The sequence below is a fragment of the Silene latifolia genome, chromosome 2 (genome assembly GCF_048544455.1).
Source record: "Silene latifolia isolate original U9 population chromosome 2, ASM4854445v1, whole genome shotgun sequence".
Lineage (NCBI taxonomy): Eukaryota > Viridiplantae > Streptophyta > Magnoliopsida > Caryophyllales > Caryophyllaceae > Silene > Silene latifolia.
Window position 1 is genome coordinate 82,254,000 of NC_133527.1, and position 19,196 is coordinate 82,273,195.

A 19,196-nucleotide genomic window follows, 5' to 3' on the forward strand; every position below is an offset into this window, starting at 1 on the left:
TGCAATTTCCTTCACATTCATGTTCTCTCTCATAGCATGAATCTTACCAAGTACACATCAAGGTTCCCGACCTTGGTTTCGGTTCTTTAATCATGAAAGAACTTTCTTATCGACTATCACATAGCGAACGAATTTGTGATGAATGATATAACTTGTACTGATCAAGTACTCCATCCACACACAATACACTAGGTATATGTTTTGTAGAATCTTGTAACAATTGACAAGATTATTTAGCTTAGCACTTCTCACAAGTCCTAGCTTGACTAGGAAAGATTGATTTTTAAATAACCTCTTATTCAACCAAGCATTTTTCCAAAAACTTCTCATTTCTCTTTCCAGGCTTGAAAGAATTTGGGATTCCCATAAATCCTCATATGTGCTCGGATTTTCTACAATATGTGCAACCTCTTAACACACAATGGAACATACCGTCAAACACTGAAATCGCTCATCGGATTCTACTTGAGAATTCATGACGTTTCTATTATGGCTTACCAATCAATCATCATACTCTTATGCATATGATTTATAATTGGACATTTACATGATTATTCTAATGGCGGAAACATTAGTTACTAATAATCATGAGATCAACCGTTCATAGATTCAATGAACGACCATGACTGCTAATGGCAATTCCATTTTCATCTACATGAATAACCTATGTGAATGTTGATATGATGTGTATCTCTTAATACTAATCCAACATCCCTTGATGTAATTGGATTCATCATTGTCCATTTTCATCCAGAATTGAAAACTCAAAAGCTTCTTTATGAAAGAAGGTATTAGCTCGTCATTCTTTAATGAGTGATGAGTCGTAAATATTCAAAGGATGATAGCTCCCACTAAATTCCATGTCTTCACATGAGAATTTCCTAACTCCCACTCAATTCTACACATTTCGAAATTGACTTCTCAATCGAAATTTATCAAGAATTGAAATATAAATTGCATTTGCCAAGTTATTAAGATAGAACCATATATGTTTCCATCATATCCCTTCAAAATACCTATTTAGAAGTGGTCTCATCACAACCTTATGTAAAGAGATTTTAAATCTCCAACACACTCATGTCATAATGATGTGTAGTAATGTCATTTTCAAATATAAACAATATTTAGAATACATCCTTCGCAAATACCCTTTTGGAAGGAGGTTTAACCATTTTATAGTGAGGTTAAGCATGACATCTGTGTGTTTAAAACTTTGGCCATTGAAGATATCGGTATATCAATCTTTGCAACTCGATCATAACTAGTATGTTACTATGATTCATTTAGGCTCTTAAGTAAATCTCAAGGTTGAAACTATTGGTCAAATGTTTCATAAACTTAGTCAAAAACTTGTTAAGACTTTACATTAGTCATTTTCTTCCAAAACCTTCTTTTGGTCTCCTCGTGTAGTTATCTTGAGAATATCCTCTCATGATTACTACACTTGGTCTCTTTAGTCATATAGAACTAACTTGAGACTATAGATCTCATCTATTCGGCATACTATGTAAATAAATATATCTTCATTCAAATCATTCTCTCTTGCGTAGATCTTCATTTACATAAGTACACAATTTTATCTTGCCTTGTGTGTTGTGTCCTCATTTTTCTCCCACTCTATCTTTAGAATAAATACACTAAACATTCAAAGATAGCATATGAGACACAAATTAATGATGTTGAAGTATAAGGAGAACTATCTCATAGATTGACTAATAGTTATTGATTTCATATGTGTACTTGGTGGTTGACATTCCTTTAAGAGAGTTCATAGACTCAAAATCGCTTCATAAATGATCATACACAAGCCTTAAGCATGTGGACATATAATGAAACCCGTCATTATAATTGTCTATTAGATCACCTTTAAGTGAATAATCTTATGTTTCAAAACGCAAGCATTTTAAAGATGAAATTTAGAACATTAAAAGGATAAATGATAAAACGGGTGACTTGGGTTGCAAACCAAGTCACCATCATCCAAGATACAACTCATTATCCAAAATGCCTTTCCATGTCGAACACGGAAACTTAAAGTTCTAAAATCCAAAACATTACTTAAAATAAGACAATGAAAAACAAAGCTCCATAAAAGCTATCCTTAGCTTCTCCATGGTTTCTCATGCTTGTTTTTCTTTTCCCTTGTCTTTGCTTGGTGGAGCCCCTATTTACAATAAAAAGGGAGATACATTATCACAACTTTGCATCATAATACCATAGTTGAATTAGAAACATAAAGAAGGTTAGTCATTTACCTACTGGAGTGATCTTTCCAGCTTTGATATCACCAAGGTATTTGGAACAATTTCTTTTCCAATGTCCCATGCCATTACAATAATGGCATTTATCAAGAGGACCCTTCTTGACTTTGGATGTGCTAGCTTCACAAGACTTAGCTTTGGTGAATGTGGGAGCTTGCTTTTTACCCTTCCTTCCACTCTTCTTGAATTTCCCCTTACTCTTAGTGCTTTTGTTAAGCACATCCTTGGGAGGGTTCACATTTAACCCCATGTCCCTCTCGGCTTGCACAAGTAACTTGTGCAACTCCTCAAGAGACACATCCTTGTCTTGCATGTTGAAATTCACCCGGAATTGCACATATGCCTTGACTTTGGACAAGGAGTGTAGAATCCTATCTACGATGAGTTCTTTGGGGATTTCAACCTTTTGAATTTTCAAGGTCTCGACAAGCTCCATGAGTTTGAGCACATGAGGGCTAACCTTTTGGCCCTCTTTGAAGTCGAGATCAAAGAATGCCGCGGCCGCCTCATATTGGACGATCCGCGGAGTTTGTGAAAACATGGTCACAAGTTTGGAGTAAATCTCATTAGCATTGCCCATTTTAAAGGCTCTCCTTTGGAGGTCCGCCTCCATCGCAAATATTAAGACATTTTTCATTGCGGCAGACTCCTTTTGGTAAGCCTCATATGCTTCCCTAGTGGCCGCGGTGGACCTAGTGGAGGGTTCGGGTGGAGAGGCCTCGGTAAGGTAACGAAGCTTGTCGTCACCTTCGGCGGCTAATTTGAGTTGGGCATCCCATTCGGAGAAATTTGACCCATTCTTTTCAAGTTTACATCGATCCATAAAGGATCGGAGCCAAGACAGGTGTAGCATTAGGAGTTGGTGTTGATGTTGCCATTTGTTATGAAAAAAAAGTGGTCTACAAAACAAACATATATAAGGAGTAAAACAAATGTCGTTTTAATAATACTTGTAAAATGTATGATTTAAACAAGTTTTATGCATTTTTCTAGTGACCTCTACCCAACTAGATAAATGATTCCAAGACCCAAATTCATATTTACTTAGGCACGGTATGGCCGATGAAACCTTTATCAATATAACTTGGTGGATTAACGTTTTAATCGATTCTACTTCTAGAACTCCTGGTCGATAAAATTACTCTAATAGTTATCTATAGCCCGGAACACATGCAACTACGGTCGCGAATACTTCCGTTGAGCTCAATCCAAATTTCGAATAAATGTGTCCATGATCCAAGTCCACATCAACTTGGGCACGGTATGGCCGATGAAACCCTTATTAACATGAACTCGGTGGATTAACACTCATCACCCACTTCCCCTACGTAACAAGGTTTGTACCCCGGTAGGGCCGAGTGCACTCCCTCGCGAAATAGGTTTTCATGGTTTCTACTATTTGGTAAGGCTATGTCTCAATTGTTTGTTTTAGCGAGAGGTCATGTCAATTTATTATCTATCACGTTTTAAGTGAACTAAAGCGGTGAACTACGATAATTCTAATTGACACGGTCGATAAACTCGATAAAATGACAATGCATGTTTAGTTATGGCGATTTAGCAATGCATGTGACATAAAATAAAATGCAAGCATAAAGATAAATAAATAAATCCTAGTATGGCCTTTCCTAAAATAGAAAAACTATTTAACTATTACATATTCGGAAACCAACTCCATTGGTCCCTTGAACTTCGGTTGTGGCACGCATCTCGAGGTAACACCGTCTTTATGTATCGCCATTCTTGAAGAAATCCGTCTTTTGGAACTCCGAAATGAATAAAATTACATAATAAATTACATGATTTCCTATTATACATTTGTAACTAGAATAAAATAAATCTATTAAATTACAAAACGGTGATACGAGATCACAATAAAAATTACAACCGAATCGATATCCCCATACATTTCGGGAAATACCAATTAAAATCTAAGGCCATACTAAGTAAAATTACATAATTCAAAAATTACATAAATTAAAATTATGAAAATCATAAAGAAAATGCAGCATTATAATATGTATGAACATGCTCAGTTTTATGCTAAATCGCCTTTTAATTAGCCAATATCGTATATTACTCGGTTTTTACGGATTTGCGTGATTTCAACATTTTATAATCACAAAAATACATAAACTCATATTTATGCATAAGTTAATTACCCTAACCTCTTAGGACTCAAAAATTAGTCTTCACTAATAATTTGACCATAATTAACCCTTATTTTATAAAATTGTTCATAAATGGACCAAAAATTACAAAAATAAGCCATAAACTTCAAATAAATCACAAAATTTCAAATAAATTCAAAATTTGAAATTTAAACTCATGAACATTCTGGAAAAATTCCATGACCCTCATAATGTTCAAAATATTAGGTTAAAAATTTCGAAAATTTACCGGAAAAACAATGTTGCGGTTTATCGATTTTTTAATAAAATAATCATAAAAACATGGAAAAATTATTTTCATTAACTTTTCAATTTTAGATCTGAAAAAGATAATAAAATGCAACATTAGACGTTTTTCCTAAGTCATAGATTATGTTTTATTAATTTTCCACTAATAATGTCACTATTTATGCTATTTTTCTTCAAAAATCCATAAATCATGCAAAAAGACTTCTTTATAGCCAATTATTTTACACACATCTTTTAAAATTGCATGTGACAACATATTAATTTTCTATGACCAGATTCGAAATTTAACTCATATTAACCTATTTTTCACTTAAATCCGAATTTAATAATGAAAAATTCATTTTTCGAGCATAACAAGTCCAAAAATTATGAAAATTTACAGGTTATCTCAAAATAATATATGTGACAACATATCCAAAAACCAATTGAAAATTCGAAGTATAGCTAATTTTAGACCAAAAATGACATTTTTACTCATAAAATCATATTTAAATGCCATTATTGTAAATTATGAACAATAAAAATCCGAAAAATTAACCAAAATATCCTAAAAAATTTTAGGACCAGAAATATTAACATGCATGGATTAATTTCGTGATATCTCATAATAACACAAATTTTACAAGTTTTATTTGTTATTCTTATAACTCGGAAAAACTTTTAACCGATTTGCATGCAAACAACCGTGGCTCTTGATACCGATTGAAGAAAATGTAGACTCATATACATACTAACATACTCAAATATGTCGAAATTAATTTGTCATAAAATTAAATGTGGATTTTATGCATGCAAACAAGATAAAAATAGAGGAGAAATCATGTCCTTACATTGAAGATTTCGGTTATATTAGGCACAAGAGAGATCACCTTTCTCTCTTGTTCTTGAGCTTTCCCTTATGGCAGAACAAAGATCCAAGTGTAGGATCTCTCCCTAACCTTTATACCCAAGGCTTTCTCTTAATTTAATTAATATTACAAGAACTAGTATAATATTAATTAGGTAGAAAATTGAACCAAAATATTTATAAAACACTTGTATATTTCGGTTTTTGGGGAGGAAGAAGATGGGAGTTTTTATCTCTCTAAAACTCTTGTTTTTAGATTGTGTAAAGAATGAATAATACACACATAACATTATAGTGTATATGTAAAAATAAGAGGAAAAACCAAGTGGTTTTTCCTTTCTAAAAAACCGGCCAAGAGGAGGTGGAGAGGAGCCAATGCATGGACTCATTTGTCTTCACAATGCACCATAGGGTTGCATGGCTAGATTAATAGGTAATCATTGTGTTTACCATTAACTTAATAAAACACAATATTATCCTAATCCACCTCCTTATTTCGGCACATTGGGATAATATGGAATCCATATTATTTTTGTCAATTGTCAATATGTCACATGTCTTATGTCACATAAATTTGTTATGTAATTTTTAACATGTTAAAAATCAACGTATTAATAAAAATACGTCACATACAAAAATCGACTTAGTAATTTCACAATTACTTGTGCCAAAATATTTTACCAATTTATAAATCACAACAGATTGTATTTATAATAATTCATTCAATTTTGATTGTTTCTTTAAACAATAATTTCATCCGAGTAATGATACAATTCAATTACTCAGACCGTATCTCATTTAATCACATTTCAATTTGATACGTAAATTTTTCTTCCAAAAATCGTCCGTCAATTTTCAAGTAATTTAATTAACTCGTAACATTCTACTATTAATTAAATAATCAATTAAGAGTGTTGCCCTATAGGTATGACCTAGGGGGTCAACTGATCACCACCGTCGCACGACAGTAATGTCAAACTCTAGTCAGCCAACCATTACCGATATATGTTGACCAGTTGACAGTAACAATATTACTTCCCAATTGTATTCTATATAATGAGACTTAAACATGTGATCATCATGATCAACAGTCGTGATCGCATTATTGTCGGAGGACACATATTCCAACAAGTTCAAGTGCCATGGAGTCATGTGAGATGACTAGTCGATCATATAGGCAGACTGTTAGGAACACTTTGTCGGGCCTTATGACCGCTTATAGAGTTCTGGCAAATTTATATAGCCTGGTCGTGGCGAGAGCTACTATAGTATTCTAATGAGTCGATTCTTTTGACTAAAGACTGTTCGCCTAAGGTGGCACAGTTTCATATTAACTTTGATTTATGTTACTACGACCTTCGTAAATGGGGTCAAATGGGCATATTTTGGGTTATGATGGCTGTGGCTAGTCGAAGGGAATAAGTGCGATAGGAATTGTCCACCCCTTGTCAGGGTTATAACAATATCTCAGGGCCACTCGAGGAGTAATGAACTGGAAATGCGTGGCCACGCTCGGAAGGTATCTATGGTAGATAATTCCGGTCAATCAGTTATTCTCCAGATCGAGGAAACCACTCTCGATATGATCACTTGCAAGTACGACCCGAAAGACACCTTGCATTGAGTGGGAGATATTAATAGGACAAGAGAATTGGTGACGCACACTTGTCGAGGACAAGTGGGAGATTGTCGGAATAAGTGTCCTCCGACAATAATGCGATCACAACTGTTGATCATGATGATCACATGTTTAAATCACATATTTAAGAATACATATGGGAAGTAACATTTTACATTCAACTGGTCCACACATATCGGTAAAGATTGGTTGACTAGAGTTTGACATTACTGTCGTACGACGGTGGTGATCAGTTGATCCCATAAGGTCATACCTATAGGATGATACTCTTAATTTAATATTTAATTGATCGTATGACGGTGCGAGTTAATTAAATTACTTAAAATTGACGGACGATTTTGGAAGTAGTATTTACGTGTCTCATTGTAATTTGATTAAATAAGATATGGTCTAAGTGATCGAATTATTTTATGACTTAGATGAAATTATTGTTTACGAAAACAATTGAAACGGAATGAATAAATTATTATAAATACAGAATGTTGTAATTTATGCTTCGGAAACCGATTACGGTACAAGTAATTATGAATTACTAGGTTAATTTTATAAGTGACATATTTTATTAATATGTTGATTTTTAATTGTTAAAAATACATTTTATACATATAATGTCATGGAACATGTTACATGTGACAAATTAACAAATAAATTGTAAAATGAACTTTCCATTTTACAATATATGTACCGAAATAATGGGGAGGGTTGGGGTTTGTATTATGTTTTATAATATATATAAGAAGCACAATCATTAAACCTAATTGATAGCCATGCACACCTATTTGCTTTTGTGAAGAGCATCTTGGTCATGCATTGGCCCTTGCCACCCCCTATACCCGGTTTTCCTAGAGCAAAGGCAAAGGATTTTCTACAATTTATATTGTGATATACACTAATACATTCTCTAGTGGATCATTAATTTCTTACACAACCAAAAACTTAGGTAAAATTAGAGAAATAAAAACTCCAAAATCCTTCCTCTCTATACCGAAATAATAGAGATCAAAACAATAGTTTTGTGTCATTTTTAGTAAGATTATAATTATTCTAGATCAAATAATAATAGTCTTTTAAGGGTCATCTTGGGTATATGCTTTAAGGAGGGATTCTATCTTTGAATCCTTGTTCTTCCATTTGTAAGGAAAGGTCAAGAACAAGTGAGAAGGAGAACTCACTTGTGCCCTAAATCCGAAACTACTATAGTAAGAATGACGATTTCTTCTCTTGTCTACTTTAGTTTGCATGCATAAGATCTAGTTTAAATTTTATGACTAAATTAATATGTAACATATATGAATATGTTGAATAATGAGATTCATATTTTCTAACAGTTTACCCTAAAGTGGGCAAACTTAGTGGGAAGTGAGTGGAGGATTCGATCCACCACAAGAGTCTTAGGAATGTTACACCTTAGACGCTCTATGATGTCAACATATTTGACCATTTTTAGCACACGGGGACCAACCTTTTGGCCCCTATCAAGCTTTCCTTCAAAGAAGCGTGTCGCCGCATCGTATTGACGGACTTTAGGTGTTTGTTATAACATAGTAGTCATACGAGTGAATATCTCGTACGCATTTAAAGAAATGCATGAAAGCTTGAGCTTTGGGGACATCGACCATATCAACACATTTTTGATATCATTCGACATCCTCAAATGGTCATCATTGGCGGTGCGCACCGCCGATGAGGCCCTTGGACCGGGCTCGATGGGAGGGGCATCGGTCAAGTAAGTGAGGACGTTGTCGGACAACGCAACACTTTTGATGATGGATTCCCATTTAAGAAACTTACTACCGTCATCTTTTAGGATACATTGGTCCATTACGGACTGTAGCCATTAATCTTTGCCTAGTGGAGTAGTCGATGGAGTTGATGAAGTTGTCATTGCGAATTAAAATGCTACAACAAAATAAGGAAAAATTAACATTCATTGTTTTAAAATTACTTGTGAAAACATGTTTAACAAGTTTTAACATTTATATAACGATCTCCCATAAATTATATAACCGATTCCAAGACCCAAATTTTAAACAAAAATGAGCTTCGCTTGAGCGAAATATCCCATAATCGTGTAAATTCGGTAAGTCAACGGTTGACTAATTCTACCTCTAGAACTCTTGGTTGACGAATTTCTTTAAATCCATCTACTAGCCCCGGAATACAAGACCGTCTTACACCTCGTTGAGTCCAACCAACTTTGGCGAATGATAACCGTTTACCACCCTACTTACCCGAGGTAAAAACAAAACACCCCGCTTGGGCGAGCGTGACTCTAATGAACAATGGATTCATAGGTGTTACTAATTGGTAAGGCTAATCTCAATTTTAGTTATGTGAGAGATCTTGACAATTTAGTCATAAATTCCATATAAGTGAAATAAGTCGGTGAATGTAAATGACGTGAATTGACAACCGCGAAAACCAAATGCATGTGAATGGCGATTTTCGCATGCGCGAAAATAAAAGCAAGCAAGCATATGAAAAATCGTAGTATGGCCTCCTAGTTAATAAAAACTAGACTATTACATATCGGAAACCAACTCCTTGGTCCCTTGCCTCTTCATTCCAAAAGTGGCTTCTTCTTTTGGGATTTGAAACACCTTCCAAAAATAGACTCCGTCTCGATGTAAATCCGTCTTTTGGAAATGCCGGTAAGAATAACTATTACAATTAAATTACATAGCTATTCCTATTATACATTAATTAATAAAATAAATAAAACTATTAATTAATTACAAACCGACGATACGAGATCGTATTTAAATTACAAACAAATCGCTATTCCCATTCATTTCGGGTAATAACGATTAAAATAAACCAGGCCATACTAGGTACAACAAAATAAATACTTTTAATAAATGACAATCATTCATTCAACTTAAATAAATATGCTTAAAATGCTGTAAAATGATGCCAAAATCGCCCTATCTAACAATCGTTGGTATCCATCTTGGTTTTGTAGATTTAATCGATTTTTAACTTGTAAAAATCAATAATCAACTCTCAAGTCTCATTTAAGTCCAAACTATTTGTCCAAACTGTTTTGGACCTCAAATATTATTCCTCACTAATTTGATGATGAATAACTAGTTTGATTTGGTGATATTTGCTAATTTAATCGGTAAAATAATAACTTTTAAGTAATAAATCCAACATAATTGAAAATATTACCAAAAATTGAAACAAAAATTTTGATTATTCTGGAAAACTCCCAAGAACACCAAAATGTCAGGAAAAATGCCCAAAAAATCGGATAAAATTTTATGAAGAAAAAGATCGATATTTATCAGTTTTTAACCCTTAAAACGAATAAACATCAAAACAAGGTGAAAATACATTTTAAATTTCACTTTTAACTTTTAAATCATATTTTTAAATGTACATAAATTTATCAAGGGCGGCAACAAATGTTTCGAGTATATGATTAATTTACTTGTCAATTGGGGTTCGTTCCTTTAGGTGTGACCGAAAGGGGTCAGTTGATTACTGCCGTCTCACGACAATAACGTCAAACTCTACTCAGCCAACCATTATCGATTTACGTTAGTCAACTGACGAGGATCAAATAAAATAAATAAACTGATGGTATTCCTTTAATGAGTTTTAATATGTAAACGCACTATTGTGGATGACACTAACTCCAACAATTTATCAAGTGAATTAACAATTAATTAACTAAAACCCGTCTTATAATCATTAATGACATTGTGACCATTGTGCATTTTATAACTAATTATGCACCATTGTGCATTTTTTAACTAATTAATCGGGATCTATGATCTCTAAAATTTTCAAGTTGTATCACTAAAATGTTATTTTAGTGACCTATGTAACATGCATGCAAATATAAAAGCATATTAGATAAAGATGAAGGAAATAAAATTTCTTTACATTGATTTTGATGGTAATATGGGCACAAACTAGATCACCTTTCTAGTTTGTTCTTGTGCTAATGAAATATGGAAGATCCTCCTTTACCAAATCTTCAAAGAGAGGACCTCCTTCTAGTAGCACCCAAGAACTAAACCCAATACCTTACAAATATTAACTAGATATTTGTAAGATATACCCTTGATAATATGTAAATATTACTAACAACTATTAGTGAATATTTATTTTAATTACTAACAACCTTAGTAATTGATCTATATTAATTTTAGAGAGAGATGTACCAACTTTTATTCAAGTGCAAAATGCACAAGTGAAGTAGGGTAAAAATAAAACAATTGTTGGTCTAAATAGGAGGGAGTGGCCGGGTGGTCAAGGTGGAGTGAAGGAGTGGTATAAAAAAATTTTTGCAAGTGATGAACAATTGGACATAAGATAAAGCAAAGTCCACTCGCTCAGTCCAACTTGATCACCCGGCCACTCCCTCCTATTTAGACCAAGAATTGTTTTATTTTTACACTACTTCACTTGTGCATTTTGCATGTGAATAAAAGTTGGTACATCTCTCTCTAATATTAATATAGATCAATTACTAAGATTTTTAGTAATTAAAATAAATATTCACTATTAGTAATATTTACATATTATCAAGGGTATATCGTACAAATATCTAGTTAATATTTGTATGATATTGGGTTTAGTTCTTGGCTGCTACTAGAAGGAGGTCTTCTCTTTGAAGATTTGGTAAAGGAGGATCTTCCATATTTCATTAGCACAAGAACAAACTAGATAGGTGATCTAGTTTGTACCCATATTACCATCAAAATCAATGTAAGGAAATTGTATTTCCTTTATCTTTATCTAATATGCTTTTATATTTGCATGCATGTTACATAGATCACTAAAATAACATTTTATGAGATAATTTATTTTTAATTAGAGAGTCTAATTAGGATCTATGATCTTTCAGGTATGAGTTTAGTTGTTTTGGTTTCAGTTGTATTGAGATTCATATACACTTTATTTTGGTTTCGTTTTGAGACAATGTAATCGTTTAACCTTATAATTGCCTAAATGTTTTGGAATAGTTACTTTTAATATACTAGCCTCGGGCAACCGAGATGGTAACAGTTTCTCATGCTAGGGTGGTCCTTGGTAAGGCACCTTGATATATGGGGGTGTTACAGTAGCAGCCTCTACTGATCGATCTTGGTTGGTTGAATGCAAAAGCTGATAAAACGGGTAAATGCATGAATGCGCATCCATAAGTTTAAACCAAACATGTGAAATTTGCTATATCGGTTGTTTATCCAAATATCAAGTAATTGATGTCAAGTTGGATTTAGTGTTGATTTGCATGCAAGATGGAAATTAAACATACATTTACGGAGTTAGGTTTATTGTGCATAACGTGATCCACTTGTCTTAGAAAAGTGTTTTGTAAATGCAAAGTAAAATGCAGACATGTCAATCTGACCTGTCCTGTATTCGGGTTAACCGAAGTCGGGATCGTCCTAGATGAGTCCTGGAAAGGAAGCATGACTTGCATCAAACAACCTATTGAGGCGTGAGCCTTAGGGCGAGGCAAATGAGCCTACCCAGATTTGAAAACTGGAAATCAAAGGGCCTGTTTAGGTGCGGGGCAGGCGACGATCCAAAGGGGTGTCTCCAGGTTGTTGATAAATGTTTGTGAAACCGTTTGTAAAACGGTTTAGAACCAGTCATTGTTGGAAAAAGGTCATTTAGACCTTTTGTGCTAATATGAAGAACGAGACTTGTATAATGATCATTGTGTTGATAATATTCTATGCCTGGTTCGGTTTTGCAAGCTTGACATGAATTGTTTTGTGGGAAAAGTTGTAAAAAAATGTTTATTATGAACAAATTATGTTAAGTTCATTGCTTTGTAATTAGTCAATGTTTATCATCGTACTCGGATTAAACCGACATGGTATATAAAACCAAGGATGATTATGCATGTGTGACTAATATGATTGTTTTGAAAATGTAAACAAATGAATATAAGGTTTTAAAATAACCTTTAAAATGTAATTAACCAACTATTATCACCGAGACACAGATTGAACCGTCATGGTATAAGAATAAACCAAGGATGAACATAATTTATGGTTAAAAAGATTTATCATAAAAATGATTTGAAACGGTAAAAACCGATTGTAAAATGAAATGAAAATGGAAAGTATGAACTCAAACACATTTGAGTTGTGACCTGGACATCCAGTATAGGCGCGAGCCACCTAGTTGTGAATAGAGGCTCCTGTTTCAGGTCAAAACTCAGTTTTGGCTCGTTCGATCCGTATTTTGGACCATGTTATGGATGTTTTAGCATGTTAAGGTCATAAAAACAGATAAAAGAACAAGAAATAAGAGGATTAATTACACCCTCATACTTACATGCTAGGTTGTTGACGAGAAATTGATGGAAGTGTAAAAACTTATGAGGTCTGAAAACTCGGTTTAAAACCGTTTTTGTAAAGTATGGAGTGTTGCTTTATTTAGTGATGGTGTAGTTGGCCGAAATGGTCGGTCAACTGATTTAATGCACGATGATGGTACCAAACAATGTGTAAGGCTCATATTTTCGATCGGTAGGTGTGAAATACGTGTCGTTTGTTAACTCGGGAAGTCGGGATCTAGAATTTTAAGGGAGAAAAGAGGGGGCGGACGCTCACGTACCTTCAAATTGTGGCATTGGAGGAGTATTTAAAGAGGACTGTGTGGTTTTGTGCATTTTGAGCAACGTGACCGTATGGGCTACTCGAAGAGGCGCGAGCCTGTTTGCGGGTCAACAAGCCGTCTTGTCACTATCACGCATTTGGAATCATGATTTGTTCTATCCTAGGCTTTGGATGTTATGATTGTTGTACTTGACCATCAAGTATACCGTGTTTACTTAGCATGGAAGGTTTTGTGATTTTCATTTTTTGTGTTTGGCTCGGTTTGACTCGTTGGAGTCGGGACTTGAATTCCGAGTCGAGTTTGGTCCGGTGTCGGTTTTGACTCTAGTTAGTGTCATTGCGACCCCGTCGTCGTGCATAAAACACTCCAAGTATTTTGGAAATGTTTTGAAAATGTTTTGTTTTCGAAATCGTTTTAAGTTTTCCGCCCTATAGTTATACAAACTGTGGATTAAACGTAGCGATTCCTAAGCATGTCTTAGTCCGATAATCATCGGGTGTTTGTTGGGGATTCAACAGATACTGGGTATCTACATATGGGTATGCTGGGTACAACGAAATCAAAATGGCTGAAGAAGACATGCACAAACCTGTATTCACTATGCAGTGGGGCATATATTGCTGCACTATCATGCCCTTAGGCCTAATCAACGCGGGAGTAACTTATCAAAGAACCGCCACCACTTTCCTACACGACATGATGCAGAAGGAAGTGGAGGTATACGTTGATAACATGATCGTCAAAGCAAAAGAGCGAGACGGCCACATCAGCGCCCTTCGAAAAATCTTCGCTCGCCTTCGAAAATATAACATGAGACTAAATCCTCAGAAGTGTGCATTTGGGGTCACCTCCGGAAAACCCTTGGGACACGTCGTCAGCAAAACAGGTATCGAAATTGTTCCCACCAAAATCAAAGCTCTACAACAAATACCTCGGCCAAAGAACAAGAAGAAGATTTGGGGATTTCTCGGTCAAGTCCAATACATCAGCCGCTTCATAGCCAAACTCACTATGACTTGCAAACCTATCTTCAAGAAACTCCACGCGACCGATGACACTGATTGGGAAGACGATTGGCGGAAAGCCTTCGATAGAATAAAGGAAATCTTATCCAATACTCATGTCCTTATGCCACTTTAGCAGGGAATTCCCTTATCACTATACCTGACCGTCACCGACACGGCCATGGGAGCAATGCTAGCACAAACAGTCGACAGCGAAGAATGACCATCTACTACATCAGCAAAAAGTTCATCGAATACGAAAACAAGTACACCCAACTGGAGAAGACATGTCTCGTCCTGCTTTGGTCAACAAAGAAGCTACGACATTATATGCTCAGCTACACGGTTCACATCTACTCCAAGATGGTCCCTGTCAAATACATTTTCAAAAATCCCATGCTAAATGAAAGGCTGTCCAGGTGGACACTCATGCCATCCGAATTGGACCTCATATTCGTAACCCTCAAGGTTATTATGGGAAAGGCAGTGGTTGATTTTGCTAGTAGAAAATCCCGTCAACAAGGATCCAACGACCAACACATGGTCACTCCCCGACGAAGACATCCTTTGTGGCAAAACCGATGCATGGGACCTACACTTAGACGGTGCATCAAACCTGAGAGGCTTTGGGGTAGGAATCCTTCTAATATCACTAGAAGGGGGACACATTCCAATCTCAGTCAAACTAGACTTCGCCATCACCAACAATGCCGCCGAATACGAAGCATGCCTTATCGGCCAACAAGCAGCCATAACACTTGGCATTAAGAGGTTGAGAGTCCACAACGATTCCTTACTCATCATCAATCAAGTGTCCGGATCATGGAAAATTCGAAGCGACAGCCTAGCACCAAACCAAGCAAATATTAACCTGGAAGCCGAATTCTTCGACCAAATCGACTACTCCCACTTGCCATGGGAAGAAAACCAATTTGCCGATGCCTTAGAAAAAATTGCCGCACTCGTCAACATACCTGATGACATGTCATCCATCCCCTTGTGTGTCGAAAGAAGGAGCGAGCCAGCTCACATCCGCGCCATTAAAAACGAGGAAAACCATGTCGAACCTTGGTACCAAGCCATACTCAACTACAAAAACAAAAACGAATTCCCTCCTAACTCTGATACAAGAGGACAAATAGCCATCCGTTTACTTGCATCACAATTCTTGATAAACCGAGACCAACTATACAAAATAACACCCCAGGGGATTCTTCTCCTTTGCTTTGACCACAACAAAGCCAAGAAAGTCATGGAAAAGGTTCACGATGGAGAATGTGGCCCTCACACAAGTGCAATGATGCTAGCCCAAAACATACGGTTAGGCTACTACTGGACTACCATGGAAGCCGATTGCAGAAACTACGTCAAACATTGTAACAATTGCCAAATCATCGCCAACATACAACACATACCACCATCCCTTTTATACACAATGACATCACCCTGGCCCTTCCCGTCCTGAGGCATCGACATCATCGGCAACGCCAATCCGATAGGAACCAAAGGAAATTGCTTTGTCCTCTTCGCAATCGACTACTTCACCAAATGGGTAGAAGCACAATCCTATGCAGTCTTACCGCGAAACAAGTGGCCAAGTTCATCCAAGACAACATCATATGCAGATGGGGTACCCCATGAAATCATCAGCGACCAAGGCTCCCACTTCCGGGCCAAAACTGTAACATTCCATTTGGTAGTTGATCTCGCTTGGTGGATTGTCTTGATATTTGATTTGCTAGTGGATAATATGTTCGTGAGACGGAGCTAGGGGCATTTGTGGATGGTATTAGGTAGTGTATGGAGTTAGTGTCGAGAGGTTATAGTGTAGTTGATACGATATCGTGAGCCATGTTGTGGAGGTATGCATAGCTGGTGGAGTTGGTGTTAAGAGTTCATGTTTTTGGTCGGACTCACTTGGAGCTTAATTTTCGGTTACTTGCCGTTAGGAGCACCTAGACCAAAACAATATTTATAACTTCACAAACAACTCTACTATTAGTAAAGAGGCAAGTAAAGGTCAGATCCCAAGGGATGGGTATTGATGTAGGATTTTCGATTGCAAGTAGCGGTGTCTAGGGGTGTCACAAATTGGGTTGAGATAAGAAGATCACTAAACTAAATAACAATTAAAGTAAACAAGAAAGATGATTAAAATGAGATGTAAACAATTGATTAAAAGCACTAGGGTGTCATGGGGTCATAGGGGATTCATGGGAATTGATCATACAAACACATTCTCAAATTATAAGCAAACAATTATTGTTGTGATAGATCGAGTTGGTTTATATCTTACAATCCTAGGAAGGTTTGGGTCCCGGAGCCGAATCGATTAGATTTTACAAAACCTACAAGTCGACTTAATCCTCCATACTCAACTATATGCATGGTCTAATGAGACTCGAGTTGGTTTATGTCTTACAAGTCTCATTGAAAAGGTAAGTGATGGGTAAAAAATGCAAGGATTCATAGGCTCGCATTTCATCAAACATAACATGTGCATAAGTTGAGATCACAACAAGTAAGCAAATAAATTATGAAAACGTATTAAATTAAGCATGAATCATCCCTGATGTTGGTTTCCCTTAATTACCCATTAACCCTAGTTAAGGAAACTACTCACTTATTATCAAGTTTAACATGTTAACAAGGTTGTCAATCATATTAACAAAGCAAAACATGATGAATAAATGAAGATGGTTAACAATAATTAAAAAGGGATTAAGAGAGTTATACCTAATAATGATTCCAAAATAAAGCAAAGAATAATAGAAGTACTTGATGAATGATTGGAAGGTTGTCAATCTCCCAATAATAACCCAAATAATCTTCAATTACCCAAAATAAAAGATGAACAAAAGAGAAATTAAGGGAATGAGATTTGTGTTAAGACTTGATTAGAAGTTGATTATAAGATTAAAGAGAGATTAGAATGATATAAACTACACTAAAGATTGATAAGAAGAACATGATTAATCTAATTAGACTAATGGGGTATTTATAGTGGGTATTAGGTACATAAATTAGGGTTTACTAAGGGCTTAAATGACGATTAAGTCCTTGAGGAATCGCTCCTCTCAGAAAAAGATGCGGGTCTCCTTTTTGCCGGTCTTTCAAAAATATGCGCATCTCTTAAGGAGCAAGAAGAGGACATGTGGGTCTGTAACATAATCCGAGCGTCCAAGGGTCGGGACGAGCGGATTCTCAGGTGGCTGGACGGGCGGATTGCTGCTTGGACGAGCGTCCTGGGAGGCTTCTGAACGGGCGTCCCTATGGCAATGACGCTCGGATTCTTGCAGTCTTGGACGGGCGTCTTGCCTGGATGGACGAGCGGGTCTCGTCCCAGCCTTCCTTTTCTTCTTTTCTTCTTCTTTTCTTCTTCTTTTCTTCTTCTTTTGTCCCAATAATCCTCCGGGATTTTGTTGGGGATGCAAGGATTTCTTCATCATTGCCCATATACTATAATATGTACAAAGGCCTTCTAGTCTTGTCTTCTCTTTGATGCTTGGTCATTAGATTCGATCAATTTAGCTCTATTTTGCCATGAAAATGCAAGGTTTGCACTCCTCTCCTACCAAGGAAACAAATCCTCAAAGAATATGCAAAACAAAGGACTAAAGATAGTAAATGCCCCAAATATGCACTAAAAAGCATAGGAACGAGGCTAATTCGGGGACTAAATATGCTCAAATAATGGTCACATCAATATCCCCAAACCGAACCTTTTCTCGTCCCGAGTAAAGAGGTGACAAAACTAGGACCCTTATTTAAACTATCCTACTAATATAGCCGACATGAGACAATTAGCGGGTCTCACTCCGCCCCTTCAACTGACAACAAGACAACCATGAGGTAGGATGCCTTCTTGTAAGGCAAGGTGGGTCTTGCCAAAATGGCGACACATCCAAACATTAAAGCACACAAAATCAAGTAATGGATGCATCTACAAAAGAATAGCCACTTTCCTCATCTAAGTGGCGGAAATTATCTAAAGGGGAAGCAATTCAAGGGTACACACTCCTTCATAGATGCATTTTCTTCAAACTACTAAGCCTAGAAGGATACCAATAAATCACCTCCAAGTTGTGTAAAGCTAGGGTACCTTTGTCCTCAATCGTTAAATGCTTTTGTCAAGAATAGACTCCCTATGGCGTTAGAAACACTGGAGGATCGCGGAATTCCCCCTCTTGCCTAGACAAGAAGAAGGGTCGTCCCCTGTCTACCATGCACAAAAGTGGATACGATGGATATAGGGATCAATAGAATTTTAATTTCATCTGGGAGTTTCCTTTTGTTGTTTGTTTTTCCCCCCCAATTTCTTGTGGCATATAACATTTGAGAACATTTTCTTTTTACCATTTCTTTTGATATTTGGCATTTCAACACTTGACAATTTTTTTCAACTTTTTGCATTTCTTTTTTTGAACATTTTCAAAG